The sequence below is a fragment of the Orycteropus afer genome, unplaced genomic scaffold (genome assembly GCF_000298275.1).
Source record: "Orycteropus afer afer isolate SDZICR_OR568_19922 unplaced genomic scaffold, OryAfe1.0 scaffold00012, whole genome shotgun sequence".
Classification (NCBI taxonomy): Eukaryota; Metazoa; Chordata; class Mammalia; order Tubulidentata; family Orycteropodidae; genus Orycteropus; species Orycteropus afer.
Window position 1 is genome coordinate 14536619 of NW_006921599.1, and position 15675 is coordinate 14552293.

The 15675-nt window shown below is 38.6% G+C and overlaps 1 protein-coding gene across 1 annotated transcript in view; it reads left to right on the forward strand.

The window, feature by feature from the left end:
• The window catches only part of CAP2 (cyclase associated actin cytoskeleton regulatory protein 2), a 230110-nt gene that overhangs the window by 159261 nt on the left and 55174 nt on the right, over positions 1-15675 (forward strand). The gene's annotated exons all lie outside the window — the stretch shown is intronic.

The following is a 15675-nucleotide window of genomic DNA, read 5'->3' on the forward strand; positions in this document are numbered from 1 at the left end:
TCACATACACTTTGTCTCATGACATTGACTACAATTTACCACAATGCAACAGCTCCCCTCCATGGTTACCTCTTCCCTGTGTCCATCCCTCCATGCACTCCTGCCCCCTGAGCTGTCTACCTGTGCATACACAGCCCTTCTATTCTCCCATGATTGTTCTTTCCAAGGAGTGTATCTACCTAGTGTAAATGTTCACCTCATATGCCTATCTTTTTTTGGCTGGAAGCCACAGGGGCTTTGTTTTTGTTTTTAGTAGGCAAAAGCCTTTGGAATTCTTGAGTATATTTTCAAGCAAACTTAATAACCCTAAAATAAGGTATATATGTTAGAACACAAAGCCTTATGAACATATAAAAATATTTGTTGAGGAATTTGTCATAATACAATATAATGGCAAGTGCCACATTACTATATACCTTTATGGTGGTCAGTAGGTGTTATTTATTTAGATTGACTTCTATGACAATTTTGCAAACATTTTTTAAATTTTTCAGTTGTCTTAAATATACAAATGCTTTTGAAAATATTCTGAAATCTCCAAAATGTACCTGGACAGTAGAAAATTTTTACATAATAGGAATGTGAAAAGGAACTAGCCTAGGGAAATAATTATAATTGCATCAAAGCAAAAGTTAACTCAACACTTCTGATCAAAAATATTTGTTCCAATTTAAAATAGTTACAAAAATTGCTTCAATTAGAATGTAACGACATAATATAATTTTAAAAGCAAATACCATCTCTGATTTGGATAACTTTTACCTGAGAAAATTTTATTTTCTTATTCATCCAAATAATTTATCCTAGCTATTTGTGAATATGTTTTCCTGAAGTTACTTCCCTATTGGGAATAAGGAAGCTTAATATTTTGGGGTGTATGTAAATTTAATAGCACCTGAGAGAAATTACTTCTACTGTTGAAGGTGCAAGATAGGTTAATATTTTTTTGTTTCAAGACTTTTGTCTTTAATTACAGAAGAAATGTATGCACATATTAGAAAATTTAGAATATATGGATAATCCAAAAGAAATAAAATTCTATACTATATATTAACATTTTGATGTATATCATTTACAGTTTTTGTACTACACAATACACTTACATATATGTACACCCGTGCTCCCAGTCATGTTGATTCTGGAATCAACTGATAAAACTTTGCACAAAAACACATAAGCCAAAGTAATCATGATTGTATTTGGAAGTATGGTTTGTTATGAAGTACTAGTTGATATGATCTTACTTAGAATTTTTAATGTAGGTGGGATCTGAACATTAAGAAGTACAGTTATTATTTTACTGTATTAAATTTATGTGCATTGTAATAGTAATGCGTTTGTACTATTTATCTTTAAAACAGCCTTTCTAAAATCATAGCTTTCTCACAATATTTGCCAAGAACATATTAATGAGGTTTTTTTGTGTGGACTTTTTTTCCCTTTAATTGAACTGCTCAAATTCAACTCTTAGAATCATTCTTTATGGTTTTAATAACCATTATTTAAAAAGTAATTATTGTTATTGCTGAAGATCTCTCTACTAATAATTATGTTGTTGTTGTTGTTGTTTGCCGTCGAGTCGGCCCTGACTCATAGCGACCCCTCCTTGGGTTTCCGAGGCAGTATCACTACGGAAGTAGGATTGCCCAACCTTCCTTCCGAGGAGTGGCTGGTGGGTTTGAACCGCCAGCCTTCTACTAATAATTATATCTATGGAAAATATAAATAAGCACCAATGTTTAGCAGTGCTTTTCTCCATGTGGGGGAGTTAAGAATGGTTCTTGTTTGCCTGTTTGCTCGTCTGTGCTTTCCAGTGTTTCACACAAAGCATATCCTAATTTTATAATCAGAAAAGGAAGTTATTTAAAGTGAGGTAATGATGAATTGATCCATTTTCTACCTGCTGTAAAGACCCATGGGAACCTTGGATTCCACAAATAACAGACCTATTTGGTTTTACTCAATGACAACACGTTTTGAGGTCAAACTCCCAATGTGAGTGAGAATTCAGTTTTCCTTTTTGGGTAAAGTTTCTACAAAGCTTGCTGATAAAGCTCCTTAACTTTACTTTCTGCAAAACAATTCAGTTACTTCTGGAGCAAAAATGGAAGCTGATAATAATCTCAGTTCTTCAACATTAAAGCAGACACTGGGTCATAAAGACATGAAGTCCTGAAATACTCTCCAAAGGACATCTCCATCAAGCTAAGACAACCCTTGGAAACATTTGCTGGAACTCGTGCTGTGGTCATGCATCTCTTCCAATTTGGCCATTTCTACCTTCTGTGGAAGTCATAGAAACCTTGGGAAGGCAGAGAATATCTTCATCTTATCTTCACATGAATCTAGAAAAATTATTTTCTTTCAGGGAAATGTCTTTCAGAATAAAGGAAACCTAAATGAAAAAAGAGAGGCGCTCTGATGGCATAGGGGTTAAAACATTCAGCTGCCAACCAAAATGTTGGTGGTTCAAACCCACCAACTATTCTGCAGGAGAAAGATGAGGCAGTCTGCTTCCATAAGGATTATAGCCTTAGAAACAGTATGGAACAGTTCTCCTCTGTCCTTGTAGGGTCACTATGAGTTGGAATCAATTTGATGGCAGTTGATTTTGGTGGATTCAATGAAAAGATAAAAGGATTATCTAAGTAACAGCTATGTGACATCGATTTAAAGTCATTCGAAAGCATACTAGGTGCTAGGTGTGTCTAAGGAACTAAAAGCATTGGAGAACACTGGGATGCCTCTTAAATTATGCCCTTTCATCAGTGGAAAACTCCTTTATCAGCATCAGTGATAAAGATGAACCTAGGGGGCATGAAAGAATTCAGACATCTACTGAGGAGCTTGAAGAACACTTTGCTTTTTTTCCCTTCAAACAAAAGGGTGCCTCTCAGTGAAATTCAACCTATATTTACTAAGTATGACCAATATATGCTTACCACTACCCATCTGTCAGTTTGTTATACTGTGGTGGCTTGCATGTTACTATGATGCTAGAAGCTATGCCACAGGTATTTCAGATATCAGCAGGGTCACCTATAGTGGGCAGATTTCAGTAGATCTGAAAGGCCTGGGGCTCTACATTCAAAAATTAGTCAGTAAAAACTTTATGGCTCACAACAGAATATTGCCCAATATGTTGGGAGCTCTGGTGGCGTAGTGCCCAAGGCATTTGACTGCTAACCAGAAGGCTGGCAGTTCAATCCTACCAGCCACTCGTCAGAGGGAAGACTGGGCAATCTACTTCCTTAGAGATACAGCCTCCAAAACCCAAAGAGGGGTTGCTATGAGTCGGATTTGACTTGACGGTAATGAGTTTGGTTTGGTTTTTATGGTGCTGGAAGATAAGCCCCCTAGGTTGAACCCCACTGCTGTCAAGTCAATCCCAACTCATAAAAACTCTATAAAATTTAAAAAAAAAAACAAAATCAAACTCACTGCCATCAAGTTGATTGCAACTCATAGTGAGCCCTCCTTAGGTTTCCAAGGCAATAGCTCTGCGGAAGTAGATTGCTCAGTCCTCCTTCCGAGGAGTGGCTGGTGGGTTTGAATTGCCAGCCCTCTGGTTAGCAGTCAAATGCCTTAGGCACTATGCCACCAGAGCTCCTAACTACCCTATAGGACAGAGTAAAACTGCCCCATAGAGTTTCCAAAGCTGTAATCTTCACAGAAGCACACTGCCTCATCTTTCTCCTATGGAGCAGCCAGTTGGTTCAACCCAACTGCTCGGTTAGCAGCCTAGCACTTAACCACTGTGCCACCAGAACTCCTTCCCAGATTAGAAGGCACTCAGAATGCACAGTGGCTGCAACAATGGACTGAAACATACCAACAATTGTAAAGATGACACAGGACCAAGTAACTTGTCCTTCTGTTGTCCATGGGGTCACCACAAGTAAGAGCCCACTCCATGCTATTAACAACAACAATAGATGCTTAATACTTAAACAGGTGGAAGTCCCTCCAACTAATATCCTCCCCCATTAGCTTTTTGTTTGTCTCCCACTCACTAAGCCTTGAGGGAAGTAACACCATAGCTCTAATATTCTTTCTCTATTTTTGATTCCAGCTGTGAAAGTTCAGGATGAGCTGGAGAACACACATCTAAAGTGCAAAAGAAATCTGTTGGCACAGAATAAAAGCTGTACTGTTTATTAGAGTTGTACAAATAGCTTTTGTACTTAGTTCTCTCAGCATTGCCTTTTTTTTTTTTTAATGAAGACAATTTTTCATACAATTGCCAAACTAAGGCAAAAGGAAACTTCCTCAATCTTTATGATGCTTTCATCAGATAACCAATATAAAATATCTTCCAGAAGAGTCTGCTCCTCAGACTTTAGAGTGTGTTCTTGGGAAGTTAAAGATAAACAAAGATGGCCTTCATAAATCTATCCAACCTTATAAATACACAGTTTCTGGTTCTTTTTCCCCTTGGGGCAATAGGCCAGGTATCACCAACATTTCAGATATTCTGGCCTTTCTCAAAAATGTCACTGAATCAGAAATAGGATGACTTACCAAATGCTTGGAGAAAATTAATAGTTTTTCTATAATTATTTTTAATTTTGTCTTTGAGAGAAACCTGTGACATATCTTTGATCTTGTGCTGAATTTGGATTTAAAATAAATCCTTGAAGAGGGAAATGTTTGCTTTCCAAAGAATGAGATTCCAAGGAGATTATTTAAACCTGACTTTTGGGGGTGAGGAGTGTTTGGTTTTCCTGTATTGTGATTAGACCCTAATGCAGGATCTCCATGCTAAATTGGTAAGACCTTTCCTTTGTAATGACCAGAAGGGAAGGAGAGAGACTGCACAGTGTTCATGAATTTTGCACAAGACCTAGCTAGTTTCTTCAGCAATCTTTTCTGTTTTCCCCTCCCTCAGCATGGAAGAATTCAGACATCTACTGAGGAGCTTGAAGAACACTTTGCTTTTTTTCCCTTCAAACAAAAGGGTGCCTCTCTATCTGCAGATCTCAATTAGGAAATCCCTCTTTTTGTCTTGTTTTGTGTGGTAGGAAAGAGCTGGTCAGTGAATTTTGTTAATCATGGGCTTTTTAATTGGAGGATACCATGGAGATCTGCTGGGACCCAAGGATACCAAAAAACAAACCAGTTGCCTTGACAACCCCATGTTTGTGAGAATAGAACTGTGCTTCATGGAGTTTTCATAGCTGTGACTTTTCAGAAGTAGATTGCCAAACCTTTCTTCCAAATTGCCTCTGGGTGGGTTCAAACCGCCAACCTTTTGTTTGTAGTTGAGTGCTTAACTGTTTGAGCTACCCCAGGACAAGAGCCAATTCCAAAATACTTAACTTTAAAAAAAAAAAAAAAACTCTCTATTGTGATTTGGGTGAAAGTTTACAGAGCAAATTTGTTTTCTGTTCAACAGTTCATACACATTTCGCTGCGTGACATTGATTGTAATCCCCACAATGTCACAGCTCTCTTCCCACTTCCTCCCTGTGGTTAATAACCTTTTCCCTGTGTCCTTTCCTTATATGCATTTCTGCCTTCTGAGCTTTCTGAACAAATGCTGCCCTTCTGATCTTCCGTGGTTGATTATTCTAACAAGTGCACCTCCCTGGTGTGATTGTTTACCTTCTAAGCCTGTCTATTGTTTGGCTAAAGGTTCAGCCATGGGAGTGAGTTCAATTTCAGGCCTAAAGGGTGATTAGGGGCCATTGTTTTGAGGATTTCTCTAGTCTCTATCAGACCAGTAAGCCTGATATTTTTTATGATTTTGAGTTTTGTTCCATACTTTTCTCCTACTATATGCAATTTTGATCCCCTTCTGAGTACCTGGCAGTGGTAGCTGGGCACCATCTAGGTCTTCTGGTCTCAAGGTCCTGTAGGCGAGGTTCCCATGGTCCACTAGTCCTTTGGACTAATTGTTTCCATGTATGTTTGCTTTCCTTCACTCTTCTTTGCTCTGGATAAGGAAAGGCCAATAGTTGCATCTTAGATGGCTGCTCACAGGCTTTCAAGACCCGTCTCTATTCATCAAAGTAGGATATAGAACAATGTTATGCCAATTGAGCTTGATGTCCCCTGTGACCGTAGTCCCGAGCCCGCAGGCCCAGCGACTCACTCCCTCAAGGTATTTGGTTGTGGCTAAGATGCTATCATAACTTTTTCCCCTTTTCACTCTATTATATAGTCTATTATATGGACATCTTTATAGCACATACAAACACGTATTTAGAAATATCTGCCAAGTATATTCCTTTTTGCTTACTAACACCTGATCATCTTGCCTGTCTACCTATATATCCACTGTAGATTAATATTTTTCTACTGATAATGCAGTATTGTGTATGTAATAGTATTTACCTATTTTGTCTGTACCTCTTATACACCAATCTGTGTCTTCCTTTTCCTTAGTAATATTGTCAGAACACCTAGCATTTGTGGAGCAGCCATTTGACTGCTAACTAGAATGCTGGTGTTCAAACCCACCAGCCACTCCTCAGAAGGAAGGTTGGGCAATCTACTTCCATGGTGATACTGTCTCGAAAACCTAAGAAGGGGTTGCTATGGGTCAGATCTAACTCGACAGCAGTGAGTTTGGTTTTGGTTTGGTATACCAAGCACAGAGATGTCCTCTCTTTTACTCTCCATAACAACCTTGTGAAATGAGTACTTTTATCAACCCTATTTTTACAGATGGGATAATGGAATCTTAGATATTAAGTAATTTGTTTGAGGTCCCAGAGCTAGTAAGCTGTGGAACAAGGGCTTGAACTCAATTGCTTGTCTAATTCTGGGGCGTGAGTTCTTAATCTCTTTGCAGTACCTTTCCCTTGTCTTGTTAGCAGAGAATCCTGGTGGTGTAATGATTAAGTGCTCAGCTGCTAACTGAAATGTTGGTGGTTCGAGCCCATCCAGCTCCTCCATAGGAGAAAAGACCTAGCCATCTTCTCCCATAAAGATTACAGCCTAGGAAACCCTGTGGGCAGTTCTACTTTGTCCTATAGGGTTACTATGTGTCAAAAATAACTTGATGGCACACACAGCAGTCTTGTTAGCAGAAAAAGAACCTATGTATTAATTTTTCAGTACCCTTTCTAGAGAATTGTCTTAGAACCTCACAGAAAACCTAAGCTTTACTTCCACCTCTACTAACTGACCTTGACTCAGTAAATTACCCTTTCTGAGCTTGTATACCCACATATAAAATGGGAGTTTAGGACTAGATTGGTTTTCTCAAACTTTTTTGCATGAGATCCACAGTAAGAAACAACATTTTATTTTGCAACACATGTGCATGTACACACACATACACATGTATGCCGTACATAATTAAAATAAATGTTTCATGAAACAATACAAACCTTTACTATGTGTGATGCACTCTGGTATTTTTATTTTATTCTAATCTATTTCTATTATTATTAAAATACTGATTGTAGCCTACTCAGTTGAGTCTTTCAAAAAGCTGAACGAGATCACCAGTTTAGGGTTCTATAACCCTGAGTGGCTCAGATGATTAATGCACTCATCTGCTAACTGGAAGATTAGAGGTTCGAGAACCCTGAGGTGCCTCAACAGAAAAGCCTTATGATCTACTTCTGAAAAATCACCCACTGAAAACCCTCTGGGGCACAGATTTACTCTGACACTCGTGGGGTTACCATGAGTTGAAACCTGCTCAGCGGCAACTAGTGTGGTAATTTTGCCAGCCTACGTGAATATTGATTTGAAGCCTCTCTTACCTTAAATACATTGTCATTTATTTGAAGCAAATGAATGTCACATATTACAAGGGATATCGTTTTTACCTCTGGTGTGAGCTAGTTGTGTAACAATAATTCTATTTATTGTGGACCTGCCCCATGCCACGGGTTTATAGTATAGTATCTCCTCTAGCCTATAAATTGTAGGTATTAATATCTCCATTTGACAGGTAGGAACATAAAGTCTATAAACAATATGTTTAAAGCCCCATAGGTAGAAAGTGTCAGAGCTGAGATCTGAACCAAGGTTATTTTAATTCCAAAGTCTTTTCCATCTGATACGTCTCTTTTCTTTAACTGGTTAATTTATTTTATTTTGTTGTTGTTGGGAATATCTACAGCAAAACATTCACCAATTCAATCATTTCTACACATACAATTCAGTGTCATTGATCACATTTTTTGAGTTGTGTAACCATTCAACAAAAATGCACTACCTCCTAAGGTTCCTATCTAATCTTTTGAATTCTGTTGTCACATTGATCTCATGTAGATAGTTCTTTTTAAAAAAAAGTATTTTATTGAACTTTTGGTGAAAGTTTACACAGCAAATTAGATTCCCATTTAAGAATTTCTACACATAGTGTTCAGTGGCATTGGTTACATTTTCCACATGTGTCAACATTCTCGTTATTTCCATTCTGGTGTTCCATTTCCATTATTCTTGCTTCCCTGCTCCCCACCCCCAAACTTCTCATCTTTGCTCTAGGGTAAATGTTGACCATTTGGTCTTAAATAGATTATTGTTTTGTTGTTTTTTGGAGCTTTTGTTGTTGTTGTTGTTCTTATTCTTGCTCTTATTGTTCCTATAGAAAAGGATCACAGTACTCATGGGTGATATTGTTTGTTTATGAACCAATCTGTTCTTTAGTTAAAAGGTGACCTCCAGGAATGATTTCAGTTCAAAGTTTAAAGGTATCTCAGGACAATAGTCTTGGGGATTCCCCAAGTCACTGACAGTCCAGTAAGCTTGGCCTTTTTATAAGATTTTGAGTTTTGTACTACAATTTTCTGCCATTGTATCTGAGACCATCTATTTTGGCCTTAGTCAGAGTGGTCAGTAATGGTAGTTGGGCACCATCTAGTTCTTCTCATCCTTGGGTAGGTGAGAGAGTTGGCCCTCTAGACTGGTTTCTTCTTTGAGTCTTTGGTTCCCTTCTTTCTCTTTTTTCCAGAAGAGTAGAGACCAATAGTTGTATTTTAGAAGGCTACTCACAAGCTTTTAAGCCTCTAGATGCTACTTACCAAAGTAAAACGTAGAACATAAACTTTATAGACTATGTTGTGCCAGTTGACAGAGATGTCCCACAATACTGTGATCCTAAGCTTTCAAATCCAGTAAGCCAATCCTGGAAGGTGTTTGATTATGTCTGGGCCCTCTATGCACTTTATTATACATATGAATATGTGTGCAATACTCACAAATATGTATATGTATATGCCTACAAATACATCTATATATACTCACATATACCTTCCTTTACACATATATGCATACATTTTTTCAGTTGTTACTCTTATTGTTGCTAAATTACATATGTTACAGCATTTACCAATAATGTCCCTTATTCTTGTGTATTTCTTAGTGTCATCCTTTCCTTTGGTTAAGTTGTGCTCACTTCACTGACATTTAATGTTGCCTTTCCCATCACCAAAACTAACAAGTATCTACTGTCTTGAAACTGATGCCCTCTCCTTTTCCTATGCCTGGAAACCACCAAAGGATGATATCTATGTGTTTATCTATTTTTGATTTTTTATAGAAGTGGAATCATATAATATTTGCCCTATTTGCTTAACTTATTTCACTCAGCCTAATGTGCTCCACTTTCACCCCATGTTATGTTTCACAGATTCACCATTATTCTTTATAGGCACATAGTATTCCATTGTATGTATACACTACATTTTGTTCATACATTCATCCATTGGTGGACATTTAGGTTCTTTCCAACCTTTTGCTATTGTGAATAATATTGCAGTGAACGTAGGTATGCATTTGTCTGTTCATGGCACTGCTATTAGGTCTCTATGGTATATACCTGGGAGTGGGATTGCTGAAACATAAGTTATTTCTAGTTTCAGCTTTTTAAATAATCACCATATAGTTTTCCATGGTGGTCATACCATTTTACAATTCCACTAGCAGTGGATAAAGCTTCCAATCTCTCCACATCCTCACTAGTGTTTGTTGTGTTGTGTTTTTTTGATCAGTGCTATTTTTGCAGGGGTGAGATGGAATCTCATTATAGTTTTGATTTGCATCCCTCTAATGGTTAATGACTGCAAGCATCTTTTCATGTGTTTGTTGGTCACTTGAATGTCCTCTTTGGTGAAGTGTCTGTTATGTCCTTTGCTCATTTTTTCTTTTCTTGTTTTTTAATTGTGGTTCTAATGAAAGTTTACATTCATTCATTTTCCATTCAACAATTTATACACATTTTGTTTCATAACATTAGTTCCAATTTCCTCAATGTAACGACACTCTTCTCACTTCCTCCTTGAGTTCCCTGTTGTGATTCATCCTTCTTTCCTGCCCCTTCCTGCCTTCTGAGCTTAGTTTTTGGGCATAAGCTGTCCTTTTGGTCTCGTGTGGTTGAATATTCCAAGGAATGTGTTCCTCATGAGTGTTATTGTTCGCTCTGTAATCCTGTATTGTTTGGCTGCAAGGTGATCCCTGGTGGTGAATTCAGTTCCAGGTTTAATGAATGTCTAAGGTCCACAGTCTTGGGGATTCCAACAATCTCTATTAGACTAGTAAGTCTTGTCTTTTTTATGATTGTGAATTTTGTTTTACACTTTCTCCCATTGTGTTCATGCCCTTCTGTGGTCCTAATCAGAATGGTCAGTACTATTAGCCAGGCCACATCTAGTTCTTTGGTCGGAGGGTAGCAGAGGCTGCATTTGGACTAATTGTTTCCTTGAGTCTGATTTTCTTCACTCTTCTTTCCTCCAGATGGAGAAAGACCAATAGTTGCATCTTAGATGGCACTCTCAAGCTTTTAAGACCCCAGATGCTACTCACCACAGCTGAGTGTCCTTTGCTCATTTTTCAATTGGATTGTTTGTCTTTTTGTTGTTGAGTTGTCGAAGTGGTCTGTACATTTTACATATCAAAGCCTTATCAGAGATATCATTCCCAAAGATTTTTCTCCCCAGTCTGTAAGTTCTCTTTTTATTCTTTTGATAAAGTTTTTTGATGAGCATAGTGTTTAATTTTTAGTAGGTTTCAGTTACCTAATTTGTCTTCTGTTGCTCATGCATTTGAGATAGTGTTTCGTAATTTATAACTAAAAATAATTAACTCTTACAGTTTTTTATAGATAGTTCTAAAAAGAGCATAATACTCATGGAAGACACTTTCTGCTAGTTAAACTGAACTATTGTTTGGTTTTAAAAAGAATTCAGGGGATATATTTTGTTTATGGTTTAGAGATCATCTCAAGGCAGTAGTTTCAAGGACTCATCAGACATTTTTTAAAAAACAAGATCCATTGTTATTGAGTCAGTTCTGACTCATAGCAACCCCATGTGTTACAGAGTAGAACTGCACCATATGGTTTCTTAGGGGCAATCTACTTCTGTAAGGATTTATCACCTTGGAAACCCAATGGAGATGGCTATGAGTTGGAATCGACTCCATGGCAGTGGGAATCTTCACAGAATCAGACAAGAAGCCTCTGGGTATTTCCAAACTACTAATTTTTCACCCAGGTGATTCCAATATGCAGCCAAGGTTGGGAACCACTGTTCTAAAGCCAAGCACTTAACTGTTTTCACCTCTCAGTAACACCTGATTTCTTTTAAGGAAGGTAATCAGGTTGAGAAGGGAAGGGATGAAGTCTGGTAACTATTGCAGCTGAAAATAGTTTCTTCCTTAATGGTTTGCTGAACCTGGCAGAAAAGACTGGCCTATAGGGTGTGAAGTCACCACCCACCAAAGCAATAATTTAAATCATCTGAGGAGCTTTAGTGGCATAGTGGATAAAGCATTTGGCTGCTAACCAGAAGGTCAGCAGTTCAAACCCACCAGCTGCTCTACAGAAGGAAGATGGGTGATCCACTTTCATAAAGATTACAGCCTTGGAAACACAATGTGGGTCACTATGAGTTGGAATCTACTCAGCAGTGAGTTTGGTTTTTGGTTTTGAGGAGCTTTCCAAATCTTCTCCAGGGCACCCCCCTCCCACCCTAAACCCACTGCCAGCAAGTCAATTCCGGCTCATTATGACCCTGTAGGACAGAGTAGAACTGCCCCATAGGATAGCCAAGGTTATAAACCTTCACAGAAGCAGACTGCCACATCTTTCTTCTGCAGAACAGCTGGTAGGTTCCAACCTCCAGCCTTTCAGTTAGCAGCCAAGTGCTTAACCACTGTGGCACTAGGGCTCATAGGGTAAATCAGACCAGTTAAATCAGAATCTGTGGGGATGACACCCAAGTATTAGGGTTTCTCAAAGACCCCACCCAGATGATTCCAATATGTAGCCAAGGTTGGGAACCATTGTTCTAAAGTCTTGGTTAAAAAAATTAAAGAGCTTTCAAGAACTTTTCCATTTTGTTTCCTACAAATAAGATTTAGTAAAATACTGCATCAATCTCCTCAGCTGCTTTCACAAAGCTGCAGTAAGGACCATTGCTGTTTCTTTGGGACATATAAAAAAATTCAGGCAACCTTGTATTTGCTCTTCAAAACCCAAAGGGAGCAGAGAATGCAAAGGGGGTAGGTAGGGGCATTTTATAAGCATATATGGTATTATAGAGTACCTATCTCAGAACCTAACCCACATAATTTTGAAAGTATGACTAGATAAGTTAGCTGTTGAGACTTTGGTGGCTTAGTGGTAGAATTTTTGCCTTCCATGTAGGAGACCCAGGTTCAATTCCCAAGCATTGTACCTCATGTACACCGACCACTTGTCAGTCAGTGGAGGCTTACATGTTGCTGTGATGCTAAATATGTTTCAGTGGAGCTTCCAGATAAAACAGACTAGGAAGAAAGACCTGGTGATCTACTTCAGAAAATCAGCCAACGTAAACCTTATGGATCACGATGGTCTGATTCATAACCGATCATGGGGAAGACACAGGATCAGGCAGTGATTCGTTCCATTGTGCATAGGCTCACCATGAGTCAGGATTTTCAGTTGTGGAATGAATCAAAAGTGACAGTGAACAGTAATCAGGTTGAGATGACTGGAAATGATGTAGAGAAAGCCAAACAAGAATGGAAAAAAAGAAAAAAAAAAAGTTGTCATTGAGTCAGTTCTGACTCATGCGAGCCCAATGTATTACAGAGCAGAACTGTGCTTCATGGAGTTTCTTGGCTTTAATCTTTATGGAAGCAGGTAAACAGGGCTTTCTTCTGCAGTTAGAACCACAAACCTTTGGGTTAGTGGTCAAGTGCAAACCATTTGTGCTACCTGGAAACCTAAACAGACAGAGGTCACTATAAATCTAAAAGCCATCAAATATCCCTAAAAAGACCCTGACTGAAAGATTTCTACTTGTTCCTATGGATTATGGTAACTATGGTAAAAGCCAAGACCCTCCACCACCACACATACACACATCATTTTCCATAAGAATAGGAATACATTATTGTACAACCCTCTCACTTGTTCCCAATTTTACACCCATGTTGTTCCAATGTGTGATTTATGCAATACGTTTGAAAATAAAATTGATGAACACTCAATTCAGTGTGTTCCATGCAAAATTCTCCAAAATAGGGGCTATGTTGTCCCTGGGTGACACAAACAGTGAAGTGCTCAACTACTAGCCAAAAAATTGGCAGTATAACCCACCAAGAGGTGGCTCAGAAGACAGGCCTGAGGATCTGCATCCAAAAGATCACAGCCTTGAAAACCCTATGGAGCAAGCTTCTAGTGTGGTGCAAAGGAGAAGGTGGCATGACTGATGAGTCAGAGTGTGAGGTGGCTAATTCCTGATGGGATGGGGTGGGATCTGAGAGCTGCAGCCCTCTCGCGTCCTAGGGTTCCTGCAGGCAAAGACTTGAGTGACGGTGGGCTGGGCCCCTTTGTTTGGACAGGTGTGGGGATGGGCTTGCCCAGATTCCACAGGACAGACTCTTTTGAAAAACTCCTAAGTCTCTTGCTCATACCGTTGAATAAAACCATTGGTTCAGTGGGAACAAAAAAAACTAAGGAGCACAGTTCTATTCTAACACACATGGGACTACCATAAGTCAGAGTCACCTCTACTGCAACTACCAATAACAACAAAAATGCTGCTGGGTTTTTCCATGTCCCAGTAGATACCACTAATAATGTTAAAAATATGTGAAATATCCACTATACCCAAAAGTCTTCAAAGCAGAGATTCAAAAATTGACTTTCATACCAGGGTTCATTGTGGCATTATTCACAATAGCCAAAAAGGTAGAAACAACATCAACAGGAAATGGACAAGCAAAATGTGGTATACACATACAATGGAATACTACTCAGCCAGTAGGGGAAGTGAAGTCTTGATACATATGCTACCATATGGATGGAGCTTGCAGACATTATGCTGAGCAAAACAAGTCAATCACAAAAGGACAAATATGACCTCACTTATATAAAAAGACAAGAAGAGGCAAATGTATAGAGATCAGAGTATATTAGTGGTTACCAGGGGCAGGAATGATGGGGGAAAAGGCGATTAACGATAATAGAAAAATTGTATTGATTAGGGGTAGGGTTGCACAGCCAATTATTGTGATCACTACCAATAAGTTGTACACCTGTAAAATGTTAAATTGGCAAAAGTCATGTGATAGATATATTTACAAAAATGACAAGAGAAAAAAAGAGTAGCTGCTGAGGCTGTTTATGACAGCCAAACACTTTGTGGAATTTGGTTCCTTGGTTTGGAGGTTTAGGGTCATCGTTTCATGCAACAATCCAGTTAATTGGCCTAATATCTTTTTTTAGTGCTTCTGTTCTACTTCTTAGTTTGTTGTATAATGGCTGAAGTGTTAAAAACTTGCAAGCAGCCATCCAGGGCACCACAATTGGTCTCTGTTCTCCTGGAGCAACAGAGGAAGAGTCAGGAATAGGAGGAGGATATGGAATGTGTGGCTAATTGCTTCCATGGACATTTGCCTCCTTTATCATGAGATCAAAAGAACTGGGTATTGCCTGGCTACCATTACTGAGCATTTCCATCAAAGATTCCATGCAAGTATCCTGTCAAAAGGGGGGAAATACAGAACAGAATTTCAAATTTTCATTGTTGTTGTTGTTGTTGTGTGCCATCGAGTCAGACCTGACTCATAGCGACCCCTCCTTGGGTTTCCGAGGCAGTATCACTACGGAAGTAGATTGCCCCATCTTCCTTCCGAGGAGTGGCTGGTGGGTTTGAACCACCAGCCTTCTGGTTAGCAGTCAAGTGTCTTAGCCACTATGCTACCAGAGCTCCTTCAAATTCTCATAGAGTCTACATTTTTTGGTGCCATGGAGGCTGGGTGAACCCCAAAAACTATCCTTCTGAGATAATCTTTAAATCTTAAACCAAAAATATCCTTGGAATCATCTTAAAACCAAATAATAGTTTAGCTTAACTAGTAAAAAAAAAAAAATCTGCTTTGAGTATTATACTCTTTTAAGATCTATATGGGATCAAATTTACAACAGCAACTTGAAAGATTAGATAGGAACCTTAGGAGACAGTGAGTTTGTGTCGTGAGGAAGGAACAACTTATGCAAGGAGAGTGAGAATGGTTGCACAACTCTGAGAATGTAATCAATGACACTAAGTCGTATGTGTAGAAACTGTTGGATTGGTATATGTTTTGCCGTGTATCTTCTCAACAACACCAATAACATAGATACAATTTAAAAGGAAAAAATATGTAGAATATGAAAATCTGCAGGGAATGAAAATACAGTATTACCATAATCAAAACAAGAGATGCATTCTGTTCTAAAAG